The 18099-nt window shown below is 38.1% G+C and overlaps 2 long non-coding RNA genes across 2 annotated transcripts; one reads left to right on the forward strand and one right to left on the reverse strand.

Annotated features, from left to right (window-relative positions):
• The first annotated feature begins 1218 nt into the window (after positions 1–1218).
• Positions 1219–2742, forward strand: LOC141362095 (uncharacterized). Its single transcript, XR_012368055.1, has 3 exons — positions 1219–1717; positions 2150–2286; positions 2601–2742. It is a non-coding gene; the product is annotated as an uncharacterized lncRNA (long non-coding RNA).
• On the reverse strand, positions 2374–4493 carry LOC129444575 (uncharacterized). The gene is made up of 5 exons (XR_008644537.2): positions 3938–4493; positions 3315–3397; positions 3086–3217; positions 2897–2997; positions 2374–2786 (listed from the first exon to the last, which is right to left on the reverse strand). It is a non-coding gene; the product is annotated as an uncharacterized lncRNA (long non-coding RNA).
• Between the last annotated feature and the right edge of the window lie 13606 nt (positions 4494–18099).

Below are 18099 nucleotides of genomic sequence, written 5' to 3' on the forward strand. Positions count from 1 at the left end.
ATTCACTTCTGATGAACTGGTATGTCATTACAATGATGTGTTACATGCTTTACTTGATATCCATGCACCTTTAAAAAACTAGGTCTGTTTCTTTTTTTAATTCAGCACCTTGGTACACCACTGACCTGTGTAAGCTAAAAGCCCAAGGTTGATGCTTATTGACACGACTAGTTTTGTTATCTGTGACAGATAACAAAACTCACGGTACGTTTTTTGAGGCACGGATCAGATCACACACACAGGCGGAGAGCGAATTCCAAACTGTGCTTCAGGAAGAAGATACAGTATAAACAGTCGCTTCACATAAAAACATTACGTTGTTTTTTTATAGCTTTATTCAGCAAATGTATGTTAATGGACTACAGTATGAGACACAGTAGCACAACTCTCTCTATAGTTTACACATGAGGAGTTCTGATCTTTGAAGGGATTATGTCTGACTGGAGCTGGACCAGACACATTTAACCGCATGTGCGTACAGAAATCTGTTCACTTTAGCACCTTTTTGTGGTTAAATTGTTTTAAATCATTTGAATGTTAAGATTTGCAAGCTTAGAAACATGTGCAAATAAGAAACTTTCCCTATTTAAATTGGCATATTAATCCGCGAATTGCATGCGGGTCGTGATCCGTACGGATCATGGATCAACTGCCATCCGTCACAGCACTAGCCAGGACTAATCTTGTTGTTCACAAACAGTTTTATGCTGACCATATACATCATTATAAAACTGCTATTTTGACTGCACAGTCATTTGGCTATACCTTTTCTTGGTTTAGACTTCCCACACTAAATAAGGTTATTTCTGTGATTCATAAATACAAATTAACTACCTGTCACTTAGACCCTTTGCCAACAAATTTAGTTAAGGCCTGTATCCCAATTCTTTCTCTGTACATCACTGAGATTATTAATTCATCTCTCTTATCTGGAATCTCTCACAAATGCATTAAATCTCATATACTTTAGAAGCCAGGTGCAGATTCTACTGACTAAAATAACTTCCGACCAATTTCTAACCTACTAGGGGTGTCACGATTCTACAAATCCTCGATTCGATTACATTTTCGATTCTAAGGACACGATTCGATCCGATTCTCGATTTTTACATATTTTTTATATGGCATATAATTTAGACAAAAATTATATGCCATTATTTATTATTATTATTATTATAATACTTTAACATTAAAGAGCCCCAATTATGCTAATAAATTGGCACGTTAGCACGTTATTGCAATATCCCATAGTACATACATGTTATTAAAACTTGAACTAATGCACTGTGAGTCTTAAAAATTGCTTACATACCTCACCGATTTCCCACTGTCTGAAAAACGCTCGGTTTAGTTCCTGTCTCCGCCTCCCAAAATGTCTAGTGTAATCGGATTGGTCAGATGACTACTCAACTGTTATTGGTCAGCTGGGTTCGTCGTGTGTTTGAAAGGTTACGCCCCTGACTACGTGTGGGTTGACACACGGTTCTGACTGAGAGTCACAGCCTCAGAGGCAACGTAAACAAGCGTTATATTTCTCTATAAACGATGGTGTCTGTACTGCCTTACCACTTCGAGCTCGATCCAGAGAGTTCAGAAGGCCGTTACGATATAAACGATCTCCGTCAATGAATGCGATTGGATTTAACTTTTTTAGGTGTCCTTAGCTCTGCCAGAATGCTAAACGAAGACGAAAATGTGTTGCAAAAACATCCAAAAGGTAATTATAACGTACTACATAACTATATGGAAACACCAAATGTAGCACATAGAAAGTATTTGTTGAAATGATTATAAAACTATTTCACTTGGTAATTTCTACATTATTTTACTATAGTAAAATGTATTATAAGACTGCTTACATACTATATTACTGTGCAAACTATATGGAAACACCAAATGTAGCACATAGAAAGTATTTGTTGAAATGATTATTAAACGATTTCACTTGGCAATTTCTACATTATTTTACTATAGTAAACTTTATTATAAGACTGCTTACATACTATTTTATTGTGCAAACTATATGGATTCACCAAATGTAGCACAAAAAAAGTATTCATTGCAATGAATGTTAGTTCTACATTATTTTACTATGGTAAACTTTATTATGAAAGAGCTTACTTATAAGTGCTATGTTTTTACTTATTAGGTTTTAAGGAGAATGCAACAGGTTCCAGGGCCTCTTACCTGCGTGATTCATCATCCAGGTTTTGCACAAATTGTCTAAATCCCTACACACAGAACATTTATTGTACCGACTATAAGCCTTTGAGGTTCAGGACTAGAGTAAGTTTTATTACATTTTTAAACCAATAACACTAAAGTATTATTATAGTAACAAAGTACCCAAAAGATGTAACTTTAAAGAAAATATAGTAGTCAGTCAAAAGTTTTTTTATTTATTACAAATATATATTTAAATGTTAAACAATATACAAATAAACATACTTTAGTAACCATATTGTGCTCTTCTCTCAAAAATTGTTCAATTCACTTCTTACAGCTATCTATTCAGATAAATGGCATATCAAAGCTTTGTCAGCTGGTGCTATTTAAGACGACACTTTAGGGTTATCATCCTGTCGTGTGTTGTTCTCCAGATATGCTTGGAGCTTCCTGATCGGAATGTTGGCTTCCGACGACCCCTGCACTGAAGATGGCATGCAATCACGTCCTCCTTTGAAGGTCTCTCAAACTGTGATGCCAGGTCCATTGGAATCGGGGTTTCCTTCAGCTTATCTTCAAATACCTCATCAAACACAAGCCTGATCACATCATCCACATAACTGTACAAATATTGCACTCAATAAATCTTTTGTTTTGATCATTTATTTCCCTGCTTCATACAGTAAGTTTTTAATTATGAATGTATTTGAAATAAAACATTACTGCTTACAGTATGTCACTTGTGTGTTTTGGGAACATAGCCTTGTACTTTCCCTCTCCTGCTTTTGTTACGGCTTGGTGACATTGTAACGGACGGCTGTAAGGTATAACCTGTAAAAATATAAATAAGCAATACATTTATTTTAAAAGTAAACATACCGTACTTTATTTTAACACAGTTACTAAAATACTTAAATACCTGCACAGCATTCCAATAAATGGGAAAGTCACATTTTTTGCTGCAAATCTGAAATCTCAGGCTACGGACGGCAAAGGCATCCACTGATGATGGTGATTGAAACATTGTGAAACGATGCTACTGCCTGGGTTCCTATGATTATGCAGAGAAAAAAACTTTGTCATCATCAGTTATACATTTAAGACTGGTAGTGGTTTCACTAGCTAAATACATCATATGTGTTACACACCTTTGCTCCTCATATGCCTTGTACTGTGTGTAATGATGTTGCATGTTTGCATACAGTGTAGAAGGATGTGTCCAGCTGCGAATCTAGGATATACACAAATAAAACAAACATGTATTCAGTCAAAAAGACATTATAACAATAGAGTACAACGATTATAAATCGTTAGACTATTCATTAAAACGTTAATGTATTACATGGCCCAACATTAGCAACACACATTACGTGTTTACCTCGTTTCAAAATCTAAGAAAGCTTCAAGTAAAAACAACAGTAAAATACATATAACGTTAAACAAATCATCTGTACTTCGAGTTTCTTGAGTTTGATCATGAGAACAAACTTTACCGGTAACAGTTTAGCTGGAACAGCTTAGCAAGTTTGTAAACATGTCTAAATAAACATCGATAAAAACGATAGTCTGCATAATTCAACATACACGTGTGTAAATATGGTACGAAATATGTTTATGAAATACATTATTACAACACAAAACAATTAGCTTGCAAGCTTAGCTCTAAGTTACATATAGATCTATATCTGAGCTCTACAAGCACATAATGTTAAGCTCCGGTTACCGGTAACGTAACTTACAGTAAAGGCAAATAATAAACATGAATACTTACAGCCTGTGATCCAGAAGTGCACGGTAATCCAACTTTCAAAAGGAAACGTCGCGCAAATCCAGCTTCGGTTCATAAGAAGCAGTTATTGTGAAAACTCCGTGAACAACTTCTGACTGGATTTTTCCGGAACCGTATTAAACATGATGTCCTCTGTGTAAGTCCATAAAGTGCTATTTTGCCCTTGCATCTAAAGAGACAGCGTCTACTCGAGAGATTTAATCACTTAAATGATGAAACAAGAGTTTGCAAACAGGGTCAAAGCAGGGACTCCCAACCTCCGCCATTTTAGCTCTCTTCTGACTCAGCGCTCTCCACCCCCGTCTTTGAGGGCGTACCCAAGCGAAGCAGAGAGGGCTGAACTATGATAATGTTGGTCTTCTCTACGTCACTAATCCCAGGAAGTAAACTGTTGCCTACAATCCGAGTGTTTTTTGTAGTCCTCGAACCTACGAGACGATAACTCGCGTCATCGTTTTCTTTGAGGTATGTACTTTTTGAATATCGTTAGCATGTACTAATACACACTTACACACAAAAGGATGTTTAAAAACGTGTATCTCATAATAGGTGCTCTTTAACATGCACATTGCACAACTCGCATGGGGGTTTGTGGGCTTCACTTAACGCGAGAGCTTGTAGAGAGAGGATTGCTTCTTGCACACACAGATCGGGCGGATGACGTGACAAAATTTTTTTTTTTATTAAATTCGGTCGACTGCTTGTTATTAGCTGTGTCCTTCTAAGCATGCGACCTCTCTGCCTTTCCTAGTGGCAGCCACAGAAGTTCAAGAAGAGAACTGAAATGAGACGGTCTAGCCTTCTGAGGACCCACAATTTGCGTCACCTGCTGCACACGCCCCCAGTAGCGCCCATCGCGCCTGTCAGCAGAAAACAGCGGAGACATTTCTGACTTATTAAAATAAATATGTAATCAGAAAAATATTAATTTATTTTAGAACATATGACACATTGATGTAGATTAATCTATTCAACAGCATATCAAATAATCAACCTAGAAATATACGCAACATAAACAGAATAATATTAACACAAAACATAACTTATAATACTAAAACAGTGACAAGAAAAAGTTTTCTAATAAATATACACTTTTATTTAATAAAGCTTTTAATTGTTTGGGATATCCTCGGCTGTTAAGGATCCATTCGTTGAGGATGCATTTTGACACAGCTCTTATCAACGCCAGCGAAGGAGGAACGTGGCAAACTCAAAAAATGAGAATTAAAAAGTAAAAACAAAGGAAATAGAATGTCAGAAAAGGGTTGGCTGGAATAAGTTTTACAAAGTGGTAAATCAGGATGACACCAGTGCAGGCTATGTAATTTGTGCGTTTAATTTAGGCTATTTATTTATTTGTTTTTGTCCCATGTGCGCCGATCAGAGACGGAGTTCACTGCTGATATTCTAGAGCTTTCTAGTCTCGCGGCTGTCATCAGCAGCGTCTTGCATCGCCCAGTCAGCGGATGGCGGGCGGGTGCGGTTTTGAAAACTGGTCAGAAACAGTGCGGATGGATGGTGGACGGATGATGAGTTTTGTTATGCGGTTGCGGATGAAATAATAGTCCATCCGCGCATCTCTAACATGGACTTAATGCACATGGACTTAATGCGCGTGTCTTGGACTCATAGCATCTGAAATAAATCCAGCATAATAAGCAGCTGCGCTTCTCTCTGTCTCACGTGTGCATGCGCTCTCGCATCTGTCCGAAGTCTGAACATAAACTAAAGTAGTAATCCTTATGTATTTGTTCAGTTTTATGCGTTTCATGCAAGCTGAGGCAAACTATCCTTTTGTTTAAAATATAACCCGCTGCATCTTTGCGCCTCCCTCACTATCGCGCACGTGCAGAGAGCTGCGCTCTGTCCAAAGTCAGATCACGTAATCCTGTTTATGATATGCATTTCAAGGAGTTGTAGCAATAACTTACATCCCTCGTGTTCAAAATATGATCGCTTTCTGCTGGACAGATGTTTTTAAAGGCATCTCTGAGAGTTTTTTTCCTCGCTTGCCAAGCCGACCAGACGTGAAATGGGGGCGTGGCAGCATCGACGATCCCATTTTTTATTTCGAAGTTCGGAGCTGTGACTTAATTTCGATCGATTTCGATTTAAAATCGAAATCGTGACACCCTTATAACCTACCATTCAAAAATGTTAGAACGTGTTGTTGCAGCTCAGGTCCACGATCACTTATCTCTTAACAACCTATATGAACAATTTAAATCGTGATTTTGTACTCAGCATAGCACAGAGACAGCGCTTGTCAGGGTCTCTATGACCTCCTGATGCCATTTGACTCTGGGCTTCTTTCTTTATTAATTCTTGCTTTAACATTGGCGTTTGACACTATATCACATTACATTCTTTTACATGGACTCCAGTTCATTGGAATCATTGACACTCCTCTGGCCTGGTTTACATCTTATCTAGCTAAGCATACCCAGGCTGTTCACAGCTAGATAAATTTAGGTCTAGTCCCTCATGAATTGCTACTGGTGTCCTGCAGGGCTCAGTTTTGGGTCCTTTACTGTTTATTATTAACTTCTTGTCTGCTCGGTAGTATTTTACATAATCCAAATTTTTCTTACGCTGATGACACCCAGCTCTTAATATCTTAAAAACCTGCTGCTAATTTCCCTCCACTAAGATTACTGGATTGTTTATCTGATGTTAAATCTTGGTTTTCCAATAATTTTCTCAAACTTAACAGTAGCAAAACTGAAATTTTTTCCATGTTTATTGATGGCTCCATAATTGTCCCTTCAGATCATGTTAAGAGCTTGGGGGTCATCCTTGATACTACTCTATCCTTCGAAACCCATATAAACAAGATCACTCAGATGGCATATTACCATATTCGTAAAATAAATCATCTGCGTCCTGCCCTCTCTATAAAGAGTACTGCTATTTTGGTCCACGCTCTTGTCATCTCTCGCTTGGATTTATGGTCTCCCACATAAACCGCTGAAACGGCTACAACTTGTAGAGAACTCAGCAGCTAGAATTATTGCACAAACTCCTATGAGTGACCACATATCTGCTGTTCTTCAACATCTGCATTGGCTTCCTGTTAAAGGCGGAGTCCATGATGTTTGAAAGCCAATGTTGATATTTGAAATCACCTAAACAAACACGCCCCTACCCTAATAGAATCTGGACCTTCTGTTGATAGACCCGCCCCACACATACGCAAACCGGCATTTGATTTGATTTGATTGGCTATAAGTGTGTTTTGGTCTCCTCTTCCAACGCGTTTTTCAAACATCGTGGACTCCGCCTTTAAGGAGCGTATTGAGTTTGAAATATTACTCCTGGTATTTAAGGCACTTCATAATCTGGCCCCAAATTATCTTGCTGATCTTCTTATATAATATAATCCCTCTCATTCTTTAAGATCTGAATCTTCTCTGTCTTTAACAGTACCACATGTGCGTCTTTCTTCTGTGGGTCTGCGAGCGTTTAATAATGCGGCCCCTTTTAATAATGCTGCTCACGTTTAAATCTCGGTTAAAGACATATCTTTTTAAGCAAGCCTGTTTTTAATGTTGTATTCTGTTTTTCTTTTTTCCTTGATAGAAAGTTATTTGATTGTTCTGTATTTATTATTGTTTTTAATGTTTTACTTTTTGTAAGGTGTCCTTGAGTGCCATGAAGGTGCCTATAAATAAAATGTATTAGTATTATTTGAACAGTTTTAAAACACAGAGATGTAATTCAGAATGCTAATGTATTTAAATGAGTATGAAGTCGATAGTTAATGGTTGGTGGACGATTGTAAAACTTTGTCCTTTGGTTTAGCCAATAAACTTTGACATAGCCATGCTGTTTCCTTAAGGAGATTTTACGATCACCCTGGCTTCAAAATGTCTTCAAGCCTTGGCACTGAGGTCAGCCATAAAAGATGTCTGTCAGTTGTCCGGGCGGCCTTATCTGATGGAACTGGGCATTTGTTTGTGTTAACCCACCAAAATCCAGTCCTGTAGTGGTTGGGGATGGGTCTGGAATGCTTTGTTATACGCTGTTCACTACAAAGCGTATGTTGCAGCTCGTAAGGGATTCTCTAAGACCTTCAGATATGCTGGCAGCTTCAAGCAGCAAGAGGAAAGTCTGAGGGGTCGGCGGGAAGTTTGTACTCTCATAGTCAAGTCCAGATTTTACATCCCATCCACCCTAAGCCCACACCACCTAAAACTACAGCACTCATAGACACACGTCCAACACAGATGTTATCTGTTATAACTGCGGTAAACCAGGTCACACTAGCCCGCATTGCCCACTTAAAAAGCCAAAATCAGCAAGGTTGTGTTTTGTACCCAGACCCACCCCTACAACTGATGATTGTTCCACCAGAGAGCCCATCATTACAGTTTTATTAAATGGAAAACCACTAACAGCCTTGACAGACACAGGTTGAACAAGAACCTTAGTACAGGCTCAGCACATAACCAGAGATTTGTGGTCTGAGAACACAGTTTCAGTGTGTTGTGTCCATGGAGACAAAGCAGTATTACCCACTGCTTAAGTTTATATTGAGGTGAACAACCAGCCATACTTAATAAACGTTGATATTGCAGCTAATTTGTCATACCCAGTTTTGCTAGGTACAAATATGCTAGTTCTAGCAGAGTTAGCACAGGAAACAGCGTGGTGTAGCTTTTAGTACCCACAGTGTATCGCACTAAAGTGTTGAAATTAGGGCATGTCTAATGAGATTTTATATGGTTTGTACACTGAGGTGAAGGGCATTGTAAGTCCTGTCCAGAGTGTCAATTGACAAAGGTCAGAGCACCCGCGATTGGACCATTAGTGCCTCTTCCTGCTGTTGAAACACCTTTTGAAAGAATAGGGGTTGATATTGTTGGACCTCTTGAACAAAGCCAGAAAGGTAACAGATTTATACTGGTAAACTGTGATTATACTACCTGATAAAGTCGGTTGCAAGTTCAGCGTACCTCAGCCTTTTCCGTTCATAGGCCTCCTCCACTGCACCCTCCCAGGGCACTGTGAGCTCGATGATATAGACAAGCTTGAGCAAGGCTGACCACAGAACAGGGTCTGGTCGCAGGTTGGTGGCTGCAATTTCAGCTGAGAAGCAGAGTTTCTTGTTCAAGTCTGCTAACAGCTTCCAGTCCCGTGCTCTGCCTAGCTGACCAGAGTCTGACCTTATGGTGGTGAAGTTGGCTTCACCTTCACCCTCCCGAACAAATGGTGTTGGCTGCCACTGGGATGATGGGGGAGGAAGGGCATTCACACTTGTCAGTCGACAAGACGAGACGAAATATGTTCGTCAACGAACTTTTTTTCCATGGCTAAGACGATGACGAGACTGCGCCAATGTTCAAAAACGCTGACTAAAACTAAATTAACATGCATTTTTGTTGACGAATAAAGACGAGACTAAAATGTTTTGCATAAAATAGAAACTAAGATAAAATCTCTCTTAATTTTTAGTCTACAATCGTCTCTACTACATTTTATGCAATGGGGTCATATTAAAATGTGAATTCATTCATAAAAAGACTCGTGCTCTTACTATGAAACTGCGCGTCTGTCATAACTCCAGACAAGCTCGCGCTGCTGAAATCGCCATGCTAAGTGTTCACAATATAACATCCATTAGCAGTTTTAGTCCACAAACGTATTACATATGAGAAATATTGATATTTCTCTGTTGTTTCCATCGGATTTTGTATCAAATAATTTTCATATGGTTTTTCAACAATTAAACGCACACACAGCCCGATCCTACTATTGAAAAGGCATACACGATCAGGTCAGTAAGAGTCTCATGTGTAAAATGAGCCCACACACATTATGATTAATATTTCACAAACAGCTAAAAAGTTTAGTGTTATGCAGCATTGTGTTGATGTTTTTGTGTCGTATTCTCGTGCACCTGTTGTCTTCAGCAGGGACGTGCACAGACATTTTGAGGGGCAGGGGCTCAAGTGAAATAAAGGGCACTTCTCATAATTATGTATTTTTTTCCTTTTTTAAACAAAAAAGTATATATATTAACGCAATTCTGACTTCCTTAAAATTTATTTAAAAAGTTTTTATTTTATCTTCCTCAAACTCACGCAATTGTTTCATTTTCAAAAGATTTCTACAAAATAATCAGTTCACACAGAAACCATGTTCTCCTTAGTATTCTAGGTTTATAGAGCAGCAAAGGAAACCATTACACATGTGCATGTTTTGAAAACATTAAATTACAGATTAATTACAAATTTGTTAAAATGCTAAAAACAAAATTGTGACTGCTGAGTAGTGCTACATGCCAATAAATGCTATATGCTAGCGTTGAAGTTCTATTAGTTTGCAATTAGTTGTTAATCAAAATCTGTATTTTTGTCTGATAAGGGCTCCAAATATAAGGTCTGTTTACTAATGTGAGCTTCTGGCATTAGCATCAGAGCAGAGGTCAACATTATTATTCATCATGACCCTTTCAAATAGGGCAAAAATAAACCATTTCATTCAAATGACAAATTCTAGGCTTGTAAATAGACATGTAAAAACGTTTCTGTATAATTTTTGCACTTAATAAAGTGCCTTCTTTGTCAAAGAACAATTTAACATATTATGGCAACACATCCTTTGGCACCTTTAATCTTAGGTTTCATATTTATTAGGGTAACACATGTCAGAAACAACAAATATAGATAAGGCCTATTTTATATTTTACTTGTTGGTGATATTTTATTTGTTGGTCAGTAAAAAAGTTAGTAAAGTACTGAAACATTAGATTTCTCCCCAATCTACTACATCACTCCAGTTAAACACATTATAGGCTACTTATTTAACAGCCATTACAAAAAACGCAAACAAAAAAGCTTACTACTGTAGTTAGCAATTATTTTATTGTTTGTCCTTTCTTATTTTATGAGCAGTCTGTTTAAACTACATACACTACACTGTTGCAAGTTTGCAACTCTTCAGGTTAATATGGGATTGTCGTGGAAAACAATGTCCCTGAATCGTTATGTGTAACAACGTGTCCCATATTTTGTGCATAAAGGTGTTAATATAAGAATGCTTTCCTCCTCACACACTTACCGGTAGCTGCCTGCAATCATTCACATTGCGTCTCGTTCAGGCTGAGATTTGGCGCTTCTTACAAGCGCGAATGCAGCATACACGAGTAGAGACAAGACCAATCATAAAGCGAAGTACGTTAGAGAGGCGGGACTTAGGAAAGGTAAAGCCAATCATATTAGCGATGTGAGTTTTGGAGGCGGGACTCATCGTTAACCGTTTGTGTACCACAAATAGCGCTATTTTTCTTTTTATAAGAGTTTAAATCTCATTTAAATGATTCCTGAATAAATTAATGGTAAATTAAATAAGTAACAAGTAAAAAACACAAGAAACAGACAGACATCAGTTGTTATATGAATAAAGATCGTATTATTAAAAAAAAAAAAAGCACCCCAGAAAAAAGGGCACTTTTTCTCCAGGAATAAAAAGGGCAGGTGCTCAAGCCCCCTTTGATGTCTATGTGTGCACGTGCCTGGTCTTCAGTAACTTAGACGGCTTGTCTTTCTGATCCACATTCGCTGTTTACCAACATTGTTGATGTACCTAACATTATTCAAGTATTCTGAATGTACAGTATATTGTGAGGACAAAAGCTTATTATTAGTAACTGATCGCTGTCTGGGTGGTTTCCTAGTGCCCATCACTGAATGAATGGTAACGCAATTTAAACGCGTTAGAGATACGTCACCGCCATTAACAAAGTTGCATTCAACAAAAATCATTCAACAAGTGTATTTTGTCAGGTGATTATGACATTTAACCAATATTTGAGATGAATGAAATGGTTATCAGAAATAATCTCAGAAATAATTTGTCTTTAAAAAGACAAAAATGTTTTAACTAAAACTTATTTAATTTATCTTATTTATAAATTAAGTCTTCTTTTGACTAAAATTAGACTAAAATAACAAGACTTTTAGTTGACTAAAACTAGATTAAAATGACAAGACTTTTAGTCGACTAAAACTTGACTAAGATACCTTGAGTTGTCTTTTAACTAAAACTAGACTAAAATGATGAGACTTTTAGTTGACTAAAACTTGACTCACAAAAAAAGATATGCACAAGACTAAGACTAAGACTAAATTAAAAATAGATGACAAAATTAACACTACATCCATTACACAATTTCACATTAACATTTTGAAACAGTGGCATGAACGTCCCACTCAGCCACATTCACCACAAGATGCTGTGAAAGAGCTCTTGGCTCTTGAGTCCAGAGGAAGATGATGAAATAGACCCACACAGCAGGAGACTCCTATGCGGATCCGCGTTCAAGTCGCCAAACCCGCGTGACTGTCAAATTCGTTTTGGAGCCGCACAGAGGATCAGCTCCGCCTCCGGCACCGCGACGTAAATTATACTGTCAAACAGCGGATCCTGAACGGACCCATGTCGGATCTTCGGACACGCCTTTACTTAACGGTTAAACGATGCACACCTGTCAATCGAGACTTTCTTTGCTGGGACACGGTTCAGCTGAACCCTCTTTTGAGTAAGTATTGATTTATTGATATAATTGTGGCAGTAAACATTGTTTTTTAATCATCCTGTATACTAATGATTGGAATGACGTTGATATTAGGAAAACTTTAGCATGTTCACTCATGGATAATGGTTTAGCACTAGCTGTGCATTATTAAGTTTACATGTTGGCAATTTTGGTGTAGTGTATCTTCCATCTTCTTTATAATGAAAATTAATCTTTGGGAATTTAATCATTGTTTGACTCTGTTCAGACTCACGGTCACACTGCAAGATGCCATGTGACCTAATCAGTGACTAAATGAATGCAGGTGTCAGTCACAGCGACTGTGTGGTTGGTAAAGACAATCTTCTCGTCTGTTATTTTGAGCGTCTGTTAACAGGGTGATTTAACCAGAGGTGTGTAACGAATTCCATTTACAGTTTGGGGTAAGTAGTACTTTTAACATGATTTTTAAGGATACATTTACTCAAGTACATTTCTAGTGAAAAAACTGTACTTTTACTTCATTTGGTGGCGTTATTATGATAAGCATACTTGACTTTGGATGCTACATACCATTTCTGTCTGTTTGATTACAGGTGCTGTGTTCAACTTGGCAACAGATCGGGCAACGAGGAGACGTGTAATGGGATAAATTATTAAATAATAAAAAATTTTGTTGAACAACTTGTCTTTCTCCAGTTATTCATTGTCGGATGTTTTAGCTGTGCATAGTGCAGCATTTCATTGAAGTTGTAACCTAATTGATCAAGTATTTTATGTTTGCATTGACCTGGCCTATAAAGCACTTAATAGGTTTTGACCACATAAAGAATATTTTTTAACAAAAACAGAATACGCTTTAACCCTCTGGGGTCCGAACATTTTGGGACACTCTCAGAGGTTCTGACATGCTCTTACATTTGGTCTTTTTTCAGTTGCTTTAAAACATAATAATGGGAAGTGTCTCATACCACTGCGTTCAGCACAAACTGGGCTAAAATATTATATGAGCTACATGTATGTACATGTTTGTATTTTTGAGAGAAAATGTTTATGCATGGTTTTTACAAAAGCAAAATTTTTAAGTCACTGATATAAGTCCACAAAACCCATACTAAACATGTTTTAACAAGACTTTCCTAAACATAATCTAGCAGTCTAGAGTTTTTTCTTTAAAATGATGTGACAATCACCATGCCTACCTATTCACATAAAACAATGTATTGATTTAGAAATTGTAAGACACTTTTTGTTTAGACGGGCCGTATGCGAGAAGGATTGATTGACAGCAAGCAAACAAAGGCTCGCATAATGAGCTGCATAATGAGGCAGGAATGTGAGAATGAACTACAGTGAAGAATGTGAGGACAAATGTATACATGTTTGTTTGAGGTTTATTAGGTTAACAATATAATCAAAATAGAAATGATGGTTAGTAGGACATTTTAACTGTTAACGTTACTTACTTCTAATCCAGCAGTGCGTTCTCCATTGTTCTTCTTAGGTAACGTTAAAGATAAACGCTTCTCTTCCTCAATGTCCAGAGTCCAGACATAAATGAAGATATTCCTCACGTGTGAATAAAGTTTATAATCCAAACATGCGGTAAAAAGTCTTTAAATCTGATCAAACTTTACACTTTGCTTGTTATGGTTGAACAGCTCGTGTCTTCATTACCAGCTGTGGGCGTGACCAAATTAAAGATAATGAAGTCAGCCAGGAAAAACGGTACTCTCTTTACTTCAATGCAGATTACATAAACAGGCAATATTTGCTTTCGATTATATTTAGATTGTTTAAAAGTAGACATTTCAGGCTTTCTTTGGATGTGTGTATCGTGCTTGTGTGAGTATTCACGGCGTTTCAATTGATTTTTGTAATGTGTTTTGAGAGACAGCTGGCGGAGACAGAAATGTCTGGATGCACACCCTGTTTATTTTCTTTATTTGACAAAAACACAAAGATCTGTTGTTATTGTGAATGAACACATATTAAAGAAGACCCTTTACCGTTTCAAATGATGTCAAACACTGAAGTGTATGATTATTAATGATGGAGTATTTTAAGTTGATTCTGCCATGATAAGGAAAAAACGCATCAAAACGCGGGCCCGCGTTTATGGACCCCAGGGGGTTAACCTATAACTGTCCATAAATGTAAATAGCAATTTTATATTTCCATTGAGTAGTAATTACTTTTGTACATTAACTTGATATCTTTTAGTGAAACTATTCTGTTAGGCCTATTTACAATATTGTTAGGTTAAAAATACAAGGCAATGCAGATTTAAGGTTCTAAACTGCTGCAGTAGCCAGGCCTAGTGATAGTTTTGGTTTTATACTTTAGTTTAGTTTATTCTATTTTACCATACAGTAAGAACAGAAGGGATTTTGAATTTGAAAGTGAGATAAACGGGTCCAAAACGAACCCGGTTCTAATAGTAATAAGCTCCGGGGCGGATCGGTAACGGAACCGCTCCGAAGTCAGTAGCTCCGGTCTGGATATATGAATCAATTTGCGCCACGGATGCGGAGCGGATGCAGCGCGAGGCCATGGCGGGTCCGCGATCAGCCTTCATTGCAGATCCGTCACAGCGCACAAGTGGACGCCGACACGGGTCCGTTTCGCGGGTCCGTTCCGAAAGCCGCGATACTTCCATGGCTGATCCGCCACGGAGTCCTTTTCCTGTGTGGGAGAGGAGCAATAATTACCTGTTCATCAAAGTAAGTGCCACCAAGACCTTGATCAACTGAGCAACGGCAACAACTGTTGGAATGCATCCCAGACCAATTGTTCTTAAAAACACCTGGAAGAACACACATTGTCCAACACCATATTCATTTAAAAGACCTAAAACCCATACAGCAACCAATGTACAGTACATTGTAGTGAGTGGAGCAACCCCATTGTGCTTGTACCAAAGAAGGATGGGTCCCTCACATTCTGCCTTGACTTCAGAAAACTCAATTCAGTAAGCAAATTTGATCCTTACCCCATGCCGACGAACTAATTGAGAAAGTTAGTTATGCAAAGTTCCTCAGAACACTCGACCTATGCAAAGGTTACTGGCAAGTCCCACTAAATCTAATCAGCAAAGAGCTGACAGCTTGTAAAACTCTATTTGGCCACCACCATTTCCAGATTCTGCCTTTTGGACTTCATGGGGCACCCACCACCTTCCAGAGAATGGAGGCCTATGCTGCAGCATATCTTGATGATGTAATTATCTTCAGCACATCCTGGCAGGACCACCTGCAACATCTGGAGGAAATACTGTCCAGGATTAGGTCTATAGGACTTAGGATGGGAGGCAGTGGCTCAATGGTTAACGTAGGTTGTCTACAACCGAAAGGCTCCACCGGACCAAGTGTCGAGGTATCCTTGAGCAAGACACTTAACCCCAGCCACTCCCGATGAGCTGGCTGGCGCCTTGCATGGCTGACACTGCCGTCGGTGTATGAATGTGTGGGTGAATGGGTGAATGTGAGGCAACTTGTAAAGCGCTTTGGATGGCCATAGGTCTGTTAAAAGCGCTATATAAATGCAGTCCATTTACTATTTACCACTATTCATCTGGACAAGTGTGCTATTGCTAAGCAGGAAACGAAGTATGGTACTTTTACAAGGGGAACACATCAGAACGAAGTATGGTACTTTTACAAGGGGAACAAGGACAACTTCAACCTGTTGCTTACATTAGCAGGAAGCTTCTTCCCTGTGAAACATTACATTCAACCACGAAGAAGGAGTACCTGGCAGTAAAATGGGCCTTGGACTCTTTTAGGTACTACCTAATTTGTAGAGAGTTCAACTTGAAAACTGATCATGGAGCCTTGACTTGGCTAAACCAAATGAAAGATACAAATGCCCGTATTACACAGTGGTTTCTAGCAGTGCAACCGTTTTAATTTAAAGTGTCCTATAGCTCTGGCCCTGAAAATTGTACTGCTAATTGCTGATTTTTTGTCTAGGACACCACATGGGGTGTCACCAGAAGATAAGATTAAGGCACTGTGACCAGCCTCATACACAGTTTTGCACTAATACATAGCAAACATTTTACATCAAGCACATGCATACATGGATCTGTGCAATAATGTAGAAGATTGTGCATATGTGTTTAATGTGAATGTTTTATGTCATTTAATCTGCTGTGATCAACTGTTTGTTACTTTTCAACCAAACTAATCCAAGCAGCATTTGCTGCTAATTTATGTGCTAATTTATTTTCATTAATGTATAGTTTGTTGCAAAGTGTTGTGTAGTCAGAGAGGAAAATCACGCTACCAATTCCAGAATGGTTCAATCCAGGGCGGAGCTAAGGCTATAAAATGGCTCCCACACAGTCAGTCAGTTTGGGTTAGCTCATAAGGGAATGAAGGGTAATGAAAATGTTGATGGATTAGCAAAACAGGCTTTGGAAGATAATGATATCATGAACATTTCACATAGTAAATCTGAAGGGAAAGCAATAATTAAAGCATATACAGGCTTTGGAAGATAATGATATCATGAACATTTCACATAGTAAATCTGAAGGGAAAGCAATAATTAAAGCATATACAGTACCGCTAGGGAATGGCAGCAAAAATGGGATGCCGGAAATACAGGACGTCAAGTTTGTAAAATACAACAAGAAGTAGCAGTAGTGAGGATAAGCAAAAGAAGAGGAAACTATTTTAACAAGATTAAGGCTGGGACATACTATGTTGTATAAAACCTTAAAATTAATAAATAAACATTCAACAGGAAAATGTGAGAACTGTGGAATAGAGGAATCAGTTGAACATGTTATTTGTGTATGTCAGGGGTTGAACTAAAGCTTAAAAATATAATTGATAATGGATTAGAAAGTTTATTTCTTTATCTCAAGACAACAGGGCTGATTAGGAGAATTTAGTGAGTTAAAACATAATATACTATAATTTGTTTTGTTTTTTATTTTGGTGGGTTTTTATTTGTTTGTTTTTTATTTGTTAATAAAATGTGGAAACTCTGGTGACTGGTCCATATTCCAATACAGTAGGTGGCAATAATGCACCTCAAAGTTGGTGCCACCTGCTATTAAAAAAAGAAGTCGTCAGTGTGGGTTGTTGTAGGAGTGTGTTTGTAGTGTGAATACAGAGAAAATTGCTGTTTGCTTGCTGATGTTGTTCAGATCAATTGATTTTGGGCCTTTTTACACCTGGTCACTTCATGTGTTTTCTCTGATCGGATAGCTATCTGATTTGTTAAATGCGTCTTGGCAAAACGGATATGAATCCGATATTTTACCTCCGCCCAAAATGCAAATACACTATTTATTACTCCGCCTTAAAAAACGTAAGATGACATTTATGCAACAAATCGCAGCACTGTATGTTGTACTGTATGTTGGGCAGGGGACGCGCGTCTCCTTGCTCGGCATGAGCTGAAGCTCGCAGTACAGCGCAGCAGGGAGAGCGCGCGGTGATTTAATGCAGGTCCATGACGGAGAAAGCTTTCACAAAACTCTCTCTTAACGTTTTATTTCTTTGTTTAATATCATTTGAGTTTGTCATTAGACTCTTTTATTGATTCTAGGAAGCTTTTTTACCCGCTGTCATCACTCCATAAAGCAATAGGCGTGTCATCTTTGTTTGTTTGG

Source organism: Misgurnus anguillicaudatus, chromosome 3, assembly GCF_027580225.2.
Source record: "Misgurnus anguillicaudatus chromosome 3, ASM2758022v2, whole genome shotgun sequence".
Lineage (NCBI taxonomy): Eukaryota > Metazoa > Chordata > Actinopteri > Cypriniformes > Cobitidae > Misgurnus > Misgurnus anguillicaudatus.